The 21,738-nt window shown below is 33.8% G+C and overlaps 1 protein-coding gene across 2 annotated transcripts in view; it reads right to left on the reverse strand.

Moving 5' to 3' along the window:
- Positions 1–21,738, reverse strand: part of LOC125660881 (uncharacterized) — a 91,258-nt gene that overhangs the window by 44,077 nt on the left and 25,443 nt on the right. The window contains exons 1-2 of one of the 2 annotated variants that reach the window (XM_056146505.1): positions 20,330–20,449; positions 17,065–17,147 (exon numbers count right to left, since the gene is read on the reverse strand). The exons of the other annotated variant lie outside the window; for it this stretch is intronic. The gene's annotated coding sequence lies outside the window, so the exon portion shown is untranslated. Of the gene's footprint in view, positions 1–17,064; positions 17,148–20,329; positions 20,450–21,738 lie in introns of those variants that run through there. 2 annotated transcript variants of the gene reach the window in all.

Here is a 21,738-nt window from a genome sequence, read left to right on the forward strand (position 1 = left end):
CACAATTTTTAAATAGGACAGTAAAACATTACATGTGGTGTGATATAGATAGCATTACATTGGATTTACACTATAGATAGCGTTAGATTAGATTTGTACTATAGATAACGCTAAATTAGATTTGTACTATATATAGTGTTAGATTAGATTTGTACTATATATAGCGTTAAGTTAGATTTGTACTATAAATAGCATTAGGTTAGATTTGTAATATAAATACCGTTATGTTCGATTTGTAATATTGATAGCATTAGGTTAGAATTGAACTATAGACAGCGTTATGTTAGATTTGTACTATAGATAGCATTAGGTTAGATTTGTTATATAGATAAAGTTATGTTCGATTTGTAATATTGATAGCATTAGGTTAGATTTGTACTATAGATAGCGTTAGGTTAGATTTATACTATAGATAACGTTAGGTTAGATTGTACTATATATAGTGTTAGATTAGATTTGTAGTATAGACAGCGTTAGATTAGATTTGTACTATAGATAGTGTTAGATTAGATTTTTACTATATATAACATTAGGTTAGATTTTGTACTATAGATAGGGTTAGATTAGATTTGTACTATAAATAGCGTTGGGTTAGATTTGTACTATAGATAGCATTAGATTTGATTTGTACTACAATTAGCGTTAGGTTAAATTTCACTATATATAACTTTAAGTTGTATTTGTACTATAGATAGCGTTAGATTAGATTTGTACTATAGATAGCGCTGGGTTAGATTTGTACTATATATAGAGTTAGGTTAGATTTGTACTATAGATAGCGATAGGTTAGATTTGCACTATATATAGCGTTGGGTTAGATTTGTACTATAAGTATTATTAGATTAGATGTGTAGTATATATAGCGTTAGATTAGATTTGTACTATAGATAGCGTTGGGTTAGATTTGTACTTTATATAGAGATATGTTAGATTTGTACTATAGATAGTGTTAGAGTAGATTTTTACTGTAGATAGCGTTAGATTAGATATGTACTATAGATAGCGTTATATCAGGTTCGTACTTTAGATAGCGATAGATTAGATTTGTACTATATATATCGTTAGGTTAGATTTGTACTATAAGTATTATTAGATTAGATTTGTAGTATATATAGCGTTAGATTAGATTTGTACTATAGATAGCGTTGGGTTAGATTTGTACTTTATATAGAGATATGTTAGATTTGTACTATAGATAGTGTTAGAGTAGATTTTTACTGTAGATAGCGTTAGATTAGATATGTACTATAGATAGCGTTATATCAGGTTCGTACTTTAGATAGCGATAGATTAGATTTGTACTATATATATCGTTAGGTTAGATTTGTACGACAGATAATGTTAGATTAGATTTGTATCAAATACAGCGTTTGGTTAGAATTGTACTATAGGTAGCGTTAGATTAGGTTTGTAAAATAGATAATGTTAGGTTCGATTTGTACTATAGATAACATTAGATTAGATTTGTACCATTGATATCGTTCAGTTAGATTTGTACTATAGATAGGGTTAGATTAGATTTGTACTATAGATAGCGTTAGGTTAGATTTGTACTATAGATAGTGTTAGGTTAGATTTGTACTATAGATAGCGTTAGGTTAGATTTGTATTATGTATAGTGTTAGATTAGATTTGTAATATAAATAGCGTTATATTAGATTTGTATTATGTATAGTGTTAGATTAGGTTTGTAATATAGATAGCGTTAGGTTGGATTTGTAATATAGATAATGTTAGGTAAGATTTGTTATATAGATAGTGTTGGGTAAGATTTGTAATTTAGATAGCATTAGGTTAGATTTGTACTATAGATAACATTAAATTAAATTTGTACTATAGATCGCGTTAGTTTGATATGTACTATGGATAGCGTTAGATTAGGTTTGTTCTATAGATAATGTTAGATTAGATTTGTACTATAGATCGCGTTAGATTAAAATGGTACTATAGATAGCGCTAAGTTAGATTTGTATTATATATAGCATTGGGTTAGATTTGTACTATAAATAGCATTAGGTTATATTTGTAGTAAAGATAGCGTTATGTTAGATTTGTACTATAGACAGCATTAGGTTAGATTTGTTATATAGATACCGTTATGTTCGATTTGTAACATTGATAGCATTAGGTTAGAATTGAACTATAGATAGCGTTAGGTTATATTTGTACTATATATAGCGTTAGGTTAGATTTCTACTACAGATAAGGTTAGATTAGATTTGTACTATAGATAACGTTGGGTTAGATTTGTACTATATATATAGCGTTAGGTTAGATTTGCACTATATATAGCGTTGGGTTAGATTTGTACTATAGGTAGTGTTAGATTAGATTTGTACTATAACTATTATTAGATTAGATGTGTAGTATATATAGCGTTAGATTAGGTTTGTACTATAGTTAGTGTTGGGTTAGATTTGTACTTTATATAGAGATAGGTTAGATTTGTACTATAGATTGTGTTAGAGTATTTTTTACTGTAGATAGCGTTAGATTAGATTTGTACTATAGATAGCGTTAGATTTGGTTTGTACTTTTGATAGCGATAGATTAGATTTGTACTATAGATAGCGATAGGTTAGATTTGTACTATAGATATCGTTAGGTTAGATTTCTACTACAGATAATGTTAGATTAGATTTGTATCAAAGATAGCGTTTGGTTAGAATTTTACTATAGGTAGCGTTAGATTAGGTTTGTAAAATAGATAATGTTAAGTTAGATTTGTACTATTGATAACGTTAGATTATATTTGTACTATAGATAGCGCTAGGTTAGATTTGTACTATAGGTAGTGTTAAATTAAGTTTGTAAAATATATAATGTTAGGTTCGATTTGTATTATGTATATTGTTAGATTAGATTTGTACTATTGATATTGTTCAGATAGATTTGTACTATGCATAACGTAAGGTTAAATTTGTAATATAGATAGCGTTGGGTTAGATTTGTACTATAGATAGCATTAGGTTAGATTTGTACTATAGATAGCGTTAGATTAGATTTGTACTATAGATTGCGTTAAATTAAAATGGTACTATAGAGAGCGCTAGGTTAGATTTGTATTGTATATAGGAATGGGTTAGATTTGTACTATAAGTAGCATTAGGTTAGATTTGTAATATTAATACCGTTATTTTCGATTTGTAATATTGATAGCATTAGGTTGGATTTGTACTATAGATAATGTTATGTTAGATTTGTGCTATAGATACCGTTATGTTAGATTTGTACTATATATAGCGTTATATTAGATTTGTACTATAGATAGCGATAGATTAGATTTGTACTATAGATAACATTAGGTTAGATTTGTACTATAGATAATGTTATGTTAGATTTGTACTATAGATAGCATTAGGTTAGATTTTTGATTTAGATACCATTATGTTCGATTTGTAATATTGATAGCATTAGGTTAGATTTGTACTATAGATAATGTTAAGTTAGATTTGTAATATAGATAACATTAGGTTAGATTTGTACTATAGGCAGCGTTACATTAGATTTATATTATATATAGCATTGGGTTAGATTTGTACTCTATATAGCGTTAGATTAGATTTGTACTATAGATTGCGTTAAATTAAAATGGTACTATAGAGAGCGCTAGGTTAGATTTGTATTGTATATAGGAATGGGTTAGATTTGTACTATAAGTAGCATTAGGTTAGATTTGTAATATTAATACCGTTATTTTCGATTTGTAATATTGATAGCATTAGGTTGGATTTGTACTATAGATAATGTTATGTTAGATTTGTGCTATAGATACCGTTATGTTAGATTTGTACTATAGATAACATTAGGTTAGATTTTTGATTTAGATACCATTATGTTCGATTTGTAATATTGATAGCATTAAGTTAAATTTGTACTATAGGTAGCGTTAGGTTAGATTTGTAGTATAGATATCGTTAGGTTAGATTTCTACTACAGATAATGTTAGATTAGATTTGTATCAAAGATAGCGTTTGGTTAGAATTTTACTATAGGTAGCGTTAGATTAGGTTTGTAAAATAGATAATGTTAAGTTAGATTTGTACTATTGATAACGTTAGATTATATTTGTACTATAGATAGCGCTAGGTTAGATTTGTACTATAGGTAGTGTTAAATTAAGTTTGTAAAATATATAATGTTAGGTTCGATTTGTATTATGTATATTGTTAGATTAGATTTGTACTATTGATATTGTTCAGATAGATTTGTACTATGCATAACGTAAGGTTAAATTTGTAATATAGATAGCGTTGGGTTAGATTTGTACTATAGATAGCATTAGGTTAGATTTGTACTATAGATAGCGTTAGATTAGATTTGTACTATAGATTGCGTTAAATTAAAATGGTACTATAGAGAGCGCTAGGTTAGATTTGTATTATATATAGGAATGGGTTAGATTTGTACTATAAGTAGCATTAGGTTAGATTTGTAATATTAATACCGTTATTTTCGATTTGTAATATTGATAGCATTAGGTTGGATTTGTACTATAGATAATGTTATGTTAGATTTGTGCTATAGATACCGTTATGTTAGATTTGTACTATATATAGCGTTATATTAGATTTGTACTATAGATAGCGATAGATTAGATTTGTACTATAGATAACATTAGGTTAGATTTGTACTATAGATAATGTTAAGTTAGATTTGTAATATAGATAGCATTAGGTTAGATTTGTACTATAGATAATGTTAAGTTAGATTTGTAATATAGATAGCATTAGGTTAGATTTGTACTATAGATAATGTTAAGTTAGATTTGTAATATAGATAACATTAGGTTAGATTTGTACTATAGGCAGCGTTACATTAGATTTATATTATATATAGCATTGGGTTAGATTTGTACTCTATATAGCGTTAGATTAGATTTGTACTATAGATTGCGTTAAATTAAAATGGTACTATAGAGAGCGCTAGGTTAGATTTGTATTGTATATAGGAATGGGTTAGATTTGTACTATAAGTAGCATTAGGTTAGATTTGTAATATTAATACCGTTATTTTCGATTTGTAATATTGATAGCATTAGGTTGGATTTGTACTATAGATAATGTTATGTTAGATTTGTGCTATAGATACCGTTATGTTAGATTTGTACTATAGATAACATTAGGTTAGATTTTTGATTTAGATACCATTATGTTCGATTTGTAATATTGATAGCATTAAGTTAAATTTGTACTATAGGTAGCGTTAGGTTAGATTTGTAGTATATATAGTTAGGTTAGATTTGTACCATTGATATCGTTCAGTTAGATTTGTACTATAGATAGCGTTATATTAGATTTGTATTATAGATAGCGTTAGATTAGATTTGTACTATAGATAGTGTTAGATTAGATTTGTACTATACATAGCGTTAAGTTATATTTGTAATATATATAGCGTTAGGTTAGATTTTGTACTATAGATAGGGTTAGATTAGATTTGTACTATAGATAGCGTTGAGTTAAATTTGTACTATAGATAGCATTAGATTGGATTTATACTATAGGTTACGTTATGTTAGATTTGTACTCTAGGTAGTGTTAAATTAGATTTGTACTATAGATAGCGTTAGATTAGATTTGTACTATAGATAGCGTTAAATTAGATTTGTACTATAAATAGAGTTAGGTTAGATTTGTACTATAGATAGCGTTAAATTAGATTTGCACTGTAGATAGCATTAGGTTAGATTTGTACTAGAAATAGCGTAAGATTAGAATTGTACATTAGATAACGTTAGGTTAGTTTTGTACTATATATAGTGTTAGGTTCTATTTGTATTATGTACAGTACCCGCAACGGTATTCTTGACATTCCTATCGTGCTCTATCGTGCGTGTATCCTATCGTATCGTGCGTGTATCCTATCGTATCGTGCGTGCATCCTATCGTATCGTGCGTGTATCCTATCCTATCGTGTATCAGGTTTTCCGTTTTCTATCGTGTTTTGCGTTTATCAGGTCTATTGTGTATCGTGTTTTGCGTGTATCAGGTTTCCCGTTTATGGTGAAAATCGTTTATCGTGTAGCTTTGGAAACTATCGGGATCGTATATAAAATCTAATGAAAAAGTACGATACTTTCCGAAACCTTTATTCGTTTTGTTAAAGAAGCTATTTTTAGGAATCGAGGAAAGACGGTATATTTGAAGGAGAACATAAAGTTGTCGATTTTAAGGCAGAAGAAGAGCTATTTGTCTGTCCAGAGAGAGTGAAAATTTATCACAATTTGATTCTAAGTAGTCTGGAAAGTAGGCAGTGGTCTGTAGAGCAAACCGAAGACAGTAAACCTGAAAGCTCCTTCATTTGAAGTTCATAAACATTTGTTTGTCTAGAAACAATTATTTGTAATTAACACTAACAGAAAAATAGGGAGTTCCGATTTGAAAGGAAAAATCAGTAAATTACATTGTTTATCACATACATGTGTAGTAATTCTGGGCGACTCAATTTAGGTTGAGCTGTCTATACCAACCGGAAGTACATTGTGAACTGTTTGTACCCCAGTTGATTGTGATTTCCCTACTAGAGCAGACGTGTTCCATGGACCAGTTTCTTAATACGCCGCTGCCCTTGGGATATATCAACACAAGCTATTGACTCGCTGTCTTCTACATCGAGGAACTTACCTTGCTGTATTCACAGACCAAGTGGTGAGTTTAGCTAGATAGCGACGATTTACTATATTGGCGTTGTCGGTAGGATTGGAATAACCATTTGTTTTGTGTGTTAGTTCAAAATTCCCGCGTCAATAGTTGACAATTGTTGTGTTCGCAGCACGTAAAATTTGCAGATAATTTATGTATATGTCATATTATCCTATGCATATTGGTTACAGTGCTCTAGGAAAATTCCTTTGAAGTACTGTAATCAATGTTGGTGCATATTTGATGTGACAACATTGTTGTGTTTGCAGCACGTAAAAATTGCAGATAATGTATGTACATGTCAACATATCAAATGCATATTGGTTACAGGACTATTGGATAATTCCATTCAAGCACTGCAATCATTTTTGTGCATTTTGGATAAATTCTGATCACTTCCGTCTCGCACGTGCAATTTACCGCCAATTTGTCAAGTAATCAAAACATTCGATTACATCATTGACCAATTCCAACAGTGAAAATATATATTGCACATGTTGAGGGATAGGATTAGGTAGGGTATTAAGAATTTTTTGAATTATAAGTCAAATTATTAGTCAATTGTAATTTTTTCTTTTCGGTACAGTATCTATATTTTCTATTATTGTTTTATTAGAAAGGTACACTATAGCTAGTAGCATTATTATTAGAGAGGGGAGTAGGGGTATAGAATATAAAATTAACATTACAATTGAACAATTGGGATTTAAGAAAGTCAACCTGTACCTGGGGTAAATTTAGATACACCTGACCCTGAACTTTAATCACAAGGTGCTATCCAGGAGAACAAAGGTAAACTTGTCCCAAGTCAGCCAACCAGGGACAACTTGTAGCAAGCCTACCTAGTACCTATGTGAAAGCATCATCTAGTAAATTAGTTGTATCTATTGTCATATTTTGCTAAGTCAATCTATACAGGGTCACTATTAGAATTAATAACATGCAAGGTCACATGTATATGCCAGGTCAACCTATTCAAAATTAGTCAACATTCAGTGAAGTTATGTCAAATCAGTACATTCTACCTGACACAACTCAGTTTGACATGCTCCAACCGGTATACCCTAATATACCATATCAATCAGTTGAACAGCAATACTTGCATATGCCACCTATGTATGTTAACCAATGGACACCATTTGGTTGGATGCCGTATCCGGCGCCTCAACCTAACATGTATCCACCTGGTCTGGTTCCATATGGTTACCAGAATCCGGATAATCAAGTGCAACCAATTCCTAGCAATATGGTGCAGCAAAATCAAGCTATAATGGGCCGTCACATATTGGTAACCCATTATACCAGACTCAACAACCTGAGTCATTGAACCGAGGTGACCAACTGCAACAACAAACTCAGCAGTTATCACAACTGCAACCACCACAACAGCAACTTCAGCAATTACCCAAATCATCACGACCACAAAAACAGAAACTTGAGCAACAACCACAACAACAGGTAGGTAACTGGCTATCAATCACTGGTAACCAGATACCACCTCAAGTAGCACAAACTGTGAACTCAGAGTGTTCGGGAATGATGTCAGAACAGAAATTGTTGTCCATGGATCAGGAGAAAAATACGTCTGACATGACACTCTCACAGACAGGGAGTGTTGAGGAGGCCCCTCCTCCTCAGAGGCCTCTCCAAGAAATTCCTCGCCTGGATACATTTCCAAAACCTAATTGTGATGATGTCACTAATAGATTGGGAAATTCTGAAGTCAAAGCAGAAATTGAAAGAGTGAAAACAAAGTCTACAGTAAGTGATACAGGGAGTACTAATGGACTGGCCATTGATTCAGTACCTCCAACAGAATTGAATCAGTATGACAGGCTGGAGAAATTCGTGAGTAGCAGCTTCATTCCACGGCAAGACCATGTATCTGGGATATCAGACACAACCAGCAATACCTGGAGTACAGACGTACTCATTAGTGCCCCGGAGGACAAGCAAGCTCTCTCTGAATTTGATCAGGACGATGCACACAGTGTTACAGACTTGACCTCTATAATGTCTGGAGATGCTGGGTACATCAAGACTGCTGAAAGTCGCCGTAGCCCAAGTGAGCTTTCACAATTTGGACAGAACCTAGAGGCAGAGGATGGTGCAGAAGCTGTCCCTCACCCATTCCCTGACAAAGTCGAGGTGAACAGTAAGCCAGAGAAACTATCAAACTACAACCATATGTATTTTGAGGAGGACTCTTCTCAACAAAGTGACTCTGATGGCATGTCTTCACCTCCGCCTAAGCCTACCCCACGTTTACACTCAGTTTGGGCCAGGTCCACCAATCTATTGGCTGTGTCAGAACACAGCTCTAGTCAGAGACGAGGTAAACAAACATTTAGATATCTGTGCCAACCCGTAAAAGAAAGAGACAGACTTTCTCATTCTCTGGCCAGTATACCATCTCCTCACCCAGCGTACTTCTCTCTGGGCCCTCAGCTTGACCAAAACAACAGTATTCAGTTACCAAATGGACATATCTTGCATATATTTGCACAATCAGACTCTTTTCCTACTAAACTAATTCACCAGGATTATACAGCTTTTGTCTTGACCAGATAATACAGGTTTTCTGGCATTTGAAAACCCAATGTGTAATGGTCCGAAACCTGAAGAGCGAGGAAGCTGTCCAGTTAGAAATAATGGTAATGAAGAGAGCCATCTATGGACGAAGAATTCCAATTCTACCATTGTGTATGGTGCTACATACAGTTCCTTAGACTCTAGCTTTGGAGTAGCCCTTCAGTCTATAAACTTCCAGTCATTAAACTCATTAATCAAGACCTTTAATGATGTTAAATTCTCAGAACAGCAGGACACCACCTTCAACATAGAGCAGGCTAGATTGATGTTGAACTGTGTAGACCCTTATTATTTCTACAGCAAAGAAGTGGTAGGGGCCTGTGTTAATGGAGGAGCACACAACCAAGACATCAGTGGTGATCCTGATTACGAGAAAATACAGCTGAAGTATATCAGAGATCCACAAAAGAGCAGGGTATACGTCATCAGTGCCTACGGATTAGATAATATTCCAACTGAACCAGTCATCCTGTTAGCAAATGACACAGTGGAAAGTTATCTGGATTTACACTCTGACCCGTACGGGATAGCGGTGGACAATGGGACTCTTGAGTTGGATATCTATGCCAGTTTAGACAACGAAGAACTGAAGTGTCCCATGAAGTCCTTGTTCCTGGAAACATTTCCACCCGCTAAGTACAAACTCCCAACGAGGGGAATGTTGTCCAGATATGACAGCAACACCAATTGGAGTGCTACATGTCTTGAAGATGACAAGTATGTTGTCTTCAAGTCACAGCATTTTAATGTTGGTGAAGAGAAAGCGAACCATCAGCCATACATTTGCTATAATGACCTACTGAATCTACCTGGAATCAGTGGCAAATTGTTAAGCAATACCAATTGGTGTGATCCGTTTCTTAAAGATGACAAATATGTTTTCTTCAAATCACATCATTTTAATGTCTGTGAAAAGAGAGAGAAACCAATGCATTATCAGCCATACAATTGCTACAATGGCTTACCGAGTATATTTGGAATCAGTGGCGATTTGTTGAGCAACACTAAATGGAATGATCAGTTCCTTGGAGATGACAAATATGTTGTCTCCAAATCACTAACATTGTAATGTCAGTGGAAAGAAAGATATACCAAGTCGTTATCATTTATATAATTGCTACAATTACCTACTGAATCTATTTGGAATCAGTGACACTCTCTTGAGCAAATTCAGCTTTGCAATAATACTTGAGTTCTCTTCCTATCTTATCAGTGGAGTATTTAAAGCTACTGAATCGTCTACGAAACAGATATAGACCTGTGTTTTTTGCATGGCATCCATCTCGACGGGCTGGAAAACAGAGTCCAATGGAGACCAACAGTCACCTCCTGACATAGTCAAGATCACCATGACAACATCAGATATTGGCCATGTGGCCACCCCCATCTGTTTGGTCCAGGTATTTATGATGGAAAGGACAAACTCCCGGGAAAGGATTGTGTGTTGGCCCCCGAGGCGTTCCAGGACACCTCCGTCAACCAGCAGATCTCCAAATCCAACCCGACTAAAGAGACTCTATTAAGCAAGTGCCATACCTTTACAGCAATAATACTGTTTTCTTGTATAGACTGGTGTTTCATACTTTACTAAAGAACATTTAATAGTAAGAATTATGTACTAGTATTATCATCTGTAATGTGAAACTTAATGTATATGTTGGTTTGTTTACTATTTGTTTTTGAAATGTAAATGTAAACATGTAATTGTGAGCACAAGGAGAATGTTCGGTATCATAGCAAAAATAATCATATAAATTGTAAGTTGTAAATCGAATCATGTTATCATAAACTTTATTAGCTATAACACATGAATGTATTGTGAATGATTTTGTGAAATGGTATTGTATTGTACTTTCGCTGTGCAAAAGCAGCATACTAATGCACTTGACATTAATGTAGGTTACACTTGTATGTTTTTCTAAGTGCAAATTGTACAGTGCGTTTTATTTGGAGATTTTCAGTTTACACTTCAAATTGATATTGTATTGTATTTTTGCTGTGCAAGAACAGTTAGTTAGTAAACTGATGCAGTGTCGTAAATGTAGGTTAAACTTTCTGTGTGTTTTTGCATGTGTAATTGCACTGCATTGTGTTTTATTTGGATAATCACTGTTGTTATTTTGTGTGATTCAAATATGTTGACTTTCAATTGAAATCCATTGTAAAATACATAGACTCAAACTAAATGGTTGGGCATTGAAGTGTTTTGCATTTATGCATAAATGCACAATTTACATGCACAAATGATAGATAATCTACATGTAAGGATCAGATTTTAATAATTTATTATGGAAATGGAATTGCAGCTATGATATAAATTAAATGTGAAATTGTGGATTTAACTTAGTATTTTGCAACTAGTTGTCATATGTAAATACTGTGCAGTTTACATTTATTGTCATTCATTTATTGTATAATTCAGTATAGCAAATACAAATGCTGTACAGTGCACCATTATTGTGTCATTCATTATTGTACAATCCATTGTATGAAGTAAGTCATTATGCTAATTTGATATAATTATGCATGATACATACATGTAAGTAAGCGAGTAAACCATATTGGAGAGGTCAGATCCAAAATGTACATATTGTTGAATTTTAACTGAGTGAACTGTGGTAGACATGTTAACTCTGACTGTGAGTGGTGAGGGTAGATTGATGTGAAATGGAAAGGTTTATTTGACCATGATAATCTTGTGTTGTGTTCAGGCACACATCATGTAGAAAATCTACAAGGCTGTAACGCATGGAAATTAATCAGATTTTATTATCAATTATTTGTGGTTTATTTAGGCACACATCATGTGAATGAAGTGTATATATCCACAAGGTTGTAAAATATTAAACATAATCAGATTTTTATTGTTTCATTATGTTGTTCAGGAGTGTCAGTAATGTTAGTATTATTTAAAGCTTCAACACTTTAGTCAATCTTTAAGAGAGCTTTCTTAGAATTCTTGCAATGTAATACTAGTATAAGAACAGGATCAATTGTTTATCATAGATGCCTTGATTTAACAGGCTATCTGAATTCCATCTTTAGAATGCAATATTAGATAAACAATGTAATTAACAAACACAGATGTATGTAAATGCATTTTTATGTTCCTTATAGGAATTATGAGATTGATAATTGTTCATTATCTCTAGTTTTTCCTATATAAAATTGCACGATTTTGAAACTAAGGCTATAATTGTAATTTAATAAGTGCACATAATTAGTAATTCTATTTTGATGGAGTGTTTGGGTGATTACTATTTTGTTTTTTATATTGAATATTTTGAGACAGCTAGATCTGCCACAGATGATCACTCTGAACAATGACAACGTATTGTACAAAGAGTTCTGTTATCCTCGTGCCATTTCCTTGAGCCGAGATGTATATTTTTTATAGGAAGATGTTAGCATGGCGTTTTCACATGGTTTGAGATACCATAGTGGTACCTTCAACCATACATTCTTTTATGTCATTATCGGTGGATCGAAGATATTTATTTGGTACCTTCATCCAGATTGATAATTTTGATTTTATTTAATGAGGTTATGTCTTCACAATGGGAGAGGGAGGAGTGTAGTAATTCTGGACGACTCAACTTAGGTTGAGCTGTCTATACCAACCGGAAGTACAGTGTGAACTGTTTGTACCCCAGTTGATTGTGATTTCCCTACCAGAGCAGACGTGTTCCACGGACCAGTTTCCTAATACACCGCTGCCCTTGGGATATATCGACAGAAGCTATTGACTCGCTGTCCTCTACATCGAGGAACTTACCTTACTGTATTCACAGACCAAGTGGTGCGTTTAGCTAGATAGCCACGATTTACAATACATGTATATTTTAATAATGGTTCTTTTTCTTCCGATTTTTTTCACCTGTATGCTACTTATATAGCAACTGCTGAACTTGTGCGCGTCCTTATATATGATTTTGTGTATCACCCGTGTTTTGACAGCTAACATTCACAGGAACATTGTATTTCACACATTGGCACTTTGGCACGCTGTTTTTGGCTATATTTAGATCTAAAACTTCATAGTTATTTCGGATTTCAAACATTTCGGTTGAGCATCACTGAAGAGACATTATTTGTCGAAATGCGCATCTGGTGTATCAAAATTGGTACCGTATAAGTTTCACATTATGACCCCTGGGTCGAGGCCTCTGCTGGTGGACTGTTAGTCCCCGAGGGTCTCTACAGCCCAGTAGCTAAGTACTTCGTTACTAGCTTGAAAATATGGATGTATATTTAATTGCTGTTATAAAATTTAGAAATTCATTTCAAAATTAAGGATTATCTCCCTCATGCATAGCTCTTATCCTTGGACGAATTTGGCTCCACTTTGGCACGCTGTTTTTGGCTATATTCAGATATAAAACTTCATAGTTATTTCGGATTTCAAACATTTCGGTTGAGCATCACTGAAGAGACATTATTTGTCGAATTGCGCATCTGGTGCATCAAAATTGGTACCGTATAAGTTTTACATTTAGAAGATTAAGTTTTAAAAGGGTGCAAGGGTGTTGCATCCCCCAAAATTCTGCTCAACGGGGCACGATTCCGCTGTCATCGTTGCTTTTTTTTAACTTGTACATGTAGACATGTACCAATAGTCGTACTTGTAGATACTGGAAATTTATGTTGGTTTTGATGATTATTTGAATTTTTTTTTTACACGTTAAGCGTTTCAAAATTGCGAATTTAAAACAAGCCGGGTTTTGTTTATGTTTTTTTGAACAGTTTATTTATGTTTTGTTAACAAAATATCAATTGATGTTGAATGAGCCGTGAACTTAGAGCTTGATGCAAAATAACCCCCTCCTCGCTACACACACAATATTACTTGGTTTTATTTCATATTCTAGGTAATATACATTAGCATAAGAGAGCTACTGAAGCTTGACATCACTACATTATATTACATATAGTTAATTCCCTGTATAATTTATATATTAAACATTAGGTGATAATACAAGTTTTAGAATCATTGGCTGAGAAAATTGATATAGAGATCACCTAATGAATTCAATGCTGTATATATTTTATTTTTTTTTATTTTAGCTGTGGTGGCATAAAAAAACCTAAATAAAATAAAAAGAAAAAGAAAAACGTACGACCGTGGATTAAAGAAATTATATGGTATAAAACCGATCAATGTTTTAAACATATGTTACCGCGACGGGGACAGGTAACTGATAGTCATCTCGCGATGAGAACGCGGTTTTCCTGAGTTACCTATAGATTACCGAAAACAAGAAATCCACGTTGTCCGTAATGTAGGTATATAATGAGCATTGAAATCCTTCAATATTATTATCAACATAATGTAATTATGTTGTAGGTATCAAAATTTCGTTCTGTCTAAATCGTTTCTAAATTTATAACATTTCTATGAGGTTTTCCGTTTATCGTGAAGATCGTTTATCTTGTTTTGCGTTTATCAGGTCTATCGTGAAGATCGTTTATCAGGTTTTACGTTTAACAGGTTTATCGTGTATCCTATCCTATCGTGCGTGTATCCTATCCTATCGTGCGTGTATCCTATCGTATCGTGCTTGTATCCTATCCTACCGTGTGTGTATCGTGTTCTATCGTTTATCATGTCAAGAATAACGTTGCGGGTACTGTATATTGTTTGATTAGATTTGTACTATAGATAGCGTTGAGTTAGATTTGTACTATATATAGTTAGGTTAGATTTGTACAATAGATAGCGTTAGTTTAGATTTGTACTATAGATAGCGTTAGGTTAGATTTGTACTATAGATAGCGTTAGATTAATTTTGTGCTATAGATAGCGTTAGGTTAGATTTGTAATATAGATAGCTTTAGGTTAGATTTGTACTATAGATATCATTAGATTAATTTTGTGCTATAGATATCGTTAGGTTAGATTTGTACTATAGATAACGTTAGGTTAGATTTGTAAGATAGATAGCGTTAGGTTAGTTTTGTAATATATATTGCATTTTATTATCAATTTATCAAAATATCCGTGACATTGTCTTTTTTATACCTGGTACTTGGTAAGGAACAGTGATTTCCTTTGTTAAACGCCTCACACGTGAGTTTGATGTGGTGTCGAGATGGAGAATGGAACAAGGGTTCCCCTGTTTGTAAATCGAGTACACCAACCATTAAACAACAGTGACATAGTAAAATACAGCGACCGGTAAAACAATGCACATTGAGGTTTATTATACTTATAATAAAATGCATCTTTCTAAGTGGGGAAATAGCATTCAATATTTGATTTTATGATGCAATTTGATACCGGATTAAATCATTTTACAAACACTGATGAAATCATGGATATCAAGCCCGCTCTATGTCCATGGGATACATTGTTTATGGAGTCTTTATCAAGCGCCAGGTCACTAGTCGGAGTAAATTCTCCACAGATTCTCCCCTATAATCCTCGTCTAGATGTCAGATACCTCTAGAATGGACATAATTATATCATAGTGATTACAAAATCGTATACATCTATCAATCATTATTACAGCATATAATGTTATATCTAGAAATTGGGAAAATATTACCTTGATAATATTGTTAAATTTAGAAATTTGATGACAGTGATTTACATCAGCAAAACTAAAACTAAAACTCGTATCTCAATACATTCTCATTCTACACACAGGAGTCCACCGTATATCCTGTTTTACGCAAGCTAGGAGCCATGTTAGGTCAAATAGTGGATTTCTAAGTCATATAAAGCAGAAATTATTATTGACTCCTCCTAGGCACCTGATCCCACCTCTGGTGTGTGCAGGGGTCCGTGTTTGCCCAACTATCTATTTTGTATTGCTTGTAGGAGTTATGAGATTGATCACTGTTCGTTATCTTCAACTTGCATATATCATATTACATAATTTTATATGGTTTCACAGATTATCTACAAACTACCACCAAGGGTACCGTGTGCACGTGGATTGGATACATTCATGATACAATTATAAAGGAGAATATCATACCTAATTATAGTCAACATCTAGGCCTAATTAATGTTTTGATAATTGGAGATATACGAGTACATTAGAATTAAAAATAATTGTTCAAAAAAAACCCCCCAAGAATATACGTGAGATTACTCCAAATTAATGTTTCTTAAGAATGTGAGAGATATTGAGATTTGATTGATATTAATGAGATGGATTTCTGAGGCTTCATTAAATGAATGAGACATGTTTTGGAATCATTTGAAAACATTGAATGCCATGTGTTTAGATGTTGTGAGGGATATCTTAAGGTCATACGTCAGTACAGGGGGTACTGGGGTACCTTCTTTTGATTCATGGAATGAGTATTTCTTCAGCCCCTTTGACATTTACACGGCCCCAGTCCTTGATTCCGACAGATACGGCCAAATCAAATAGTCAGGAAGACAACTGGGAAGACACTTGTAAATCTTAATGAATTGTTCAGCATGCAGAATAGTTAGGTGTATGTTATGGAAAAGAAATGGTTGCAGGGGGAAATCTAAAGTCGTGCCAGAGTAAGAAAGGTACAACCAAAGGACGAAGCATGACAGGTACAACCACTGTTAATCTTAGAGTACAAACATGTGCAGATAAGAGAGGATAACAATATCGGTCGTAATGACCTATTGATTAGGGTGTTCACTCCATCACCGGGAAAGTCCGGGCTAGTTTCTCGATTCCAGCGCCGAACAAACGTACGATGTTTATAACTTATATATTGACTGTTCCTTCGCCAAGTTTTGTGCATTGATATAGAGAAGCATGGGTGTTTTAAATTCGACCCTAAAAACGGGAGATTCCGAATCAGGGTAGGCGATGATACTAAAAGAAAATCAACTTACTGTGACATCTATAAGATCCATGCATGTGTCAATTTGTGGCACGTGTTATTACTTGGTGACGTCTCTATATGGGAGAAGAAATTCTTCAATGAGAAGAAAGAACAATACGGGTGATATGGAACATGTTACATATTTCAATAAAACAGAAACATTATGTTTAGAATGCCGTAAATCAATAACATGCTGTGAAACCTATTTTATTTTGTGCCGTTTAAGGGTGTAATACCTATCAGTTGAAGGATTTAGAATGATTTTATTTTTCAGTTATTCGAAGGAATGTGTGAGGGAAAACGTGGACATTTTTTGTCGGCGCAAGGACTTTGTAATAGAAAAAATACCCATTCGCCCTTGCCCATGTACTTTTTTTCAAAACACAGTTGGACAGAGACCCAGATAAACTGAAATGGTTGTATCGAAGCTAACCACTGCTAGGCATTTTGTTTTGGTCTTCAATACACACTCATACCAACTGACCTTCACCTTGTAATAACATATACATGGTGCTCCTAGTTTCCATCTGATACATCTATGATCACAGACAATGGGGTGGCCGAAATTGGGAATATATCGTGTTGCCGTCGGCAAAAAATTCGAACACCACCATTGTAAAATGGAAGAAAGAAGATGGATTCCGAGATGCGTCTCACGCGATGGGAAACATTAACACCAGTGACGTCACACAATAAGTTTTATAAGGGATATTGTGCAGCGGTGACAATGCATTTGTATAAACTAGCGCTCAAATGCCCCTGAGAAATCTTGGTCAACACCTTTCGCAGATAGTACGGGTTGGAAGGTGGTGTACAGCAGCAAAATCTATAAATACGGTTTTAGGTCTTGAAAAGCTGATAATAAAACCGTTATGGCTATATTTAGAAGAGCTGTTGTACATGTATTTTAATAAAGTGATAGCAATTAAAAATGGTTTTTTCTTAATGATTCTTTTTGTCGTTTGAGAATATATGATTTCAAACTGACGTGAGAGTACATATAACACTACAATCTAAAATCAGTGCAAAAAAAATCACATCTCTTTTTACAATCAATGTACTTGACAGACTTTCTTTTACTTGACAGACTTTAATCATGTTATATATGTACACAGAATTCACATGTCTCGAGTTCTAAAATTTGTGAATATTTATGTTTCCCACGAAATTTTCTACACATTTAGACTAGACAATTCAATATGCATGATCCCATTATGAGGTGTTGGTAATCTATAGTAGTCTGTAAAATAACGGAATATTTTGACAAGGATAATATTGGATTTTGTCATTATAAAATGATAAGGAACACTATCTCTCTATTTCTCAGTATATGTGAACATTCGCAGAATTGGCTGTATCCGTCCATTTAACGATAAAGCATGTAAAACTCTAGTAAACTCGTTAGTTACATCCAGATTAAATTACGGAAATGCATTTCTTTATGGTGTCCATTCCAAACACACCAGCAAACTTCAGAGGGCAAAAAACACAGCTGCAAGGTTAATAACACGCTGAAAAAATCCAACCATATTACTCCTGTTCTAATAGATCTTCACTGGCTCCCAGTTGAATACAGAATTCAATATAAGATCCTACTTCACACTTTCAAATCTCTCAACAACCTATCTCCAGGTTACATAAAGGATATCCTTGCCGGTCGACAGGTGATGCTTACTCCTCCTAAGTAACTGTTCCCACCTCTGGTGTGCCCAGGGGTCCGTGTTTGCCCAACTATCTATTTTGTATTGCTTGTAGGAGTTATGAAATTGATCACTGTTCGTTATCTTCACCTTTCATTTTACAGTCCAATACGATCACTAAGATCCGAATCTCTGCATCTTCTCCAGGACCCTTATTCACAAAATATCTTACGACTAAGCGGCAAAAAAATAATTCTGTCTGATAAGCAAACACCGATCACACAGAGATAAGTATGTTAATAAGTTTTATAAACCATGGATGTAGTTTACATATTATTAAGAAAATCTACAAGATTGAAAAATAAGAAATTTACAGTGTTTGAAAAGTTTGAAAAAGTTTGATTTTAGTCGTAAGATATTTTGTGAATAGGCCCACTGGTACCTCGGACACGTACGAAACATATGGGGATCGACGGTTGGATAAGGCTGCATCGAGTATCTCGAAATCTCTGCCTTTTACACTCAGACAATGTATTATACTGTCTAGTTTTAACGCGGACCTCAAAACACATCTTTTTAGATTAGCTTTTAATTGATGATTTTTTAAACACACTTGGTGCTCTTACATTACAGCTCTTACAGTGCTGTTACATTTTTTTAGTTCACAAAAAACCCTAACAAACAAACCTTCACTTGCCATTTGAACTGTAGTTTGTTATTATACATATGTCCTTTCTATGTATTCAATTATTCCTAAGGATTGTTTTAAATTCTTTGATATGTTATTAGGGTAATTATATCATTACAATAGGCGCCATATATCAGTAATAATAATTTGCCATTTTAATGTTGACACATGCATGTGCACATTGATTTTATATTATCATTTCTCTCACATTTGTACTGCGCCTTAAAGAACTAATGATGATAGGGCGCTATACAAATCTTTTAATTACAATTACGATTACATCGCTAAGGAGAAACTATTTCAGAATAAATGTCCTCCTCCTCTTAAACTTCTTTGCACGCAAACACATTAGGATTGTTCTTTTTTCCATATTGGAGGGTCATAATTTTGTTTAGCAACTTATGTCTTGGTTGAATCACAATGGGTAGATTTACACCAAAAGGGAAAAGGCGAACACAACAAACAGTCATCAATATCAGAACTCCTATAAGGAATACCAAATTAATAGTTGGGAAAACAAATGCAGCAGAATATATTTCCTGCCATGGGTAACGAGGGAAAACATGACATCGAATAATGGGTGACAGTGTGTTTTGTCTCATTCTTATAACTTCACACCTTTCTCCAATAAAAAGCAAACTGGAGCACCATGTAAATGAATCCTGTCGTAATGATATTTCTTCTGTGTAACGTGTATAGAGTGTTTTGTATCTAACTAAATCCTTTCTGGCTCGAGTCGAATTGTCATTTTTTAGGAATGAAAATGCACGATTATTTCACATTTTCCTTATTCGTGAATTTGTTTACGCCTTTTTATGCAACTGAATACCTTAAATACATATTCTCCTTTACTTTAAATGATCATTTGATTGCCAAAAATGATCCATTGCAAAAAAGATACTGGTGTAATCGCGCAACTCTGAGAGGTGAATAGGTATATTGCTTACAGGAAATGAAGTGAGAACTGGGTCAAGTACGACAATGGTTTCTGCTTTTCTCTTCCTGGTCCAACTGCGATGCTTTACTCTGGTATGCCTCCATGGAGCGTGATAGCGTTTCATGAAAAGTATGCAGGCATCAAACTTTGCTGATCGTACCTGCATGAATTTTCGAAAGTGAAATTCATCAATGAAACTTGTATTAACAATAATCATTTTCATTCATATGTAGATTCGATATATTCCATCAAGTACTTTTCATAAATAATAACCACAAACTAACAACTTAACTTTATGACAAACGGGATGATTTCAGATTCTCCATCGTCAACTTCCAATATTTATGTAGCAATACCTCATTATCACATGTCATGAGGTTATATTTCTCAACTAATTAGGTACGCAAGAGCTTGTTCTAAGTTTGATCAGTTTTTAAATTCGAGCAGACTAGTGACAAAACAGTTTATGTTAAAACAGTCTCAAATTAACAGTGTTAAGCCAGCATTTCACAAATTGTGTGGTTATTATAACGATCTAGTTTGCCAATACGACCTATCATTGCGTCAAATGCTGTCTGATGTGCTCCATACCGATTGTTAGGCTGTTCTTGGCATACTAATTTTAACTATGGATTACTCCGTTTACCCGATCAAGATATAGAACACACGGCGGGTGTGACCGGTCGACAGGGGATGCTTATGATATCTACGTAACTGATCCCATGCACCTTTGGTGTGTCCAGGGGCCCGTGTTTGCCCTACTCTCTATTTTGTATTCCTTATAGTTGTATGATATAGAACATTGTTCCTTACTTTCATTTTGTCTTACATTTGTAGTGTATTTCTGTTAGACAATTCCCAGCTGTTGAAATAGGCATTCTATATTTATAAATGTTTATATGCAAATCGTTCATATTTATGAAAAAATGGGAATCGTTTCAAATTGCAAATATATCGAAACCAAGAACATTGGGAATGTAACTATTTCTGAAAAAATGACGGTAGGAACTGAAGCACTTCCTGTCTCCTTGCTTTCTGAGAGGAAAATATCTTCAATACATACGTTTGAAAAACTGACAATACTAAAAAACTCAGGTGTGAACCTCTATAAAAGTTCTGGCCATTAATGTTCGTTATTCACTCCGCGGTAACATGAGAGAAATCTTTAAATAGTGACTACAGATGTGAATCCTGTAGACGTATAATGAAACACAGCGGAATATTGTCACAGAGTAATGAATAATGATAATTACGCAACGAGAACTAGGCGGAATATTGTCACAGAGTAATGAATAATGATAATTACGCAACGAGAACTAGCCAAACACAGCGGAATATTGTCACAGAGTAATGAATGATGATAATTACGCATCGAGAACTAGGCGGAATATTGTAACAGAGTAATGAATAATGATAATT

This window comes from Ostrea edulis, chromosome 8 (genome assembly GCF_947568905.1).
Source record: "Ostrea edulis chromosome 8, xbOstEdul1.1, whole genome shotgun sequence".
NCBI lineage: Eukaryota > Metazoa > Mollusca > Bivalvia > Ostreida > Ostreidae > Ostrea > Ostrea edulis.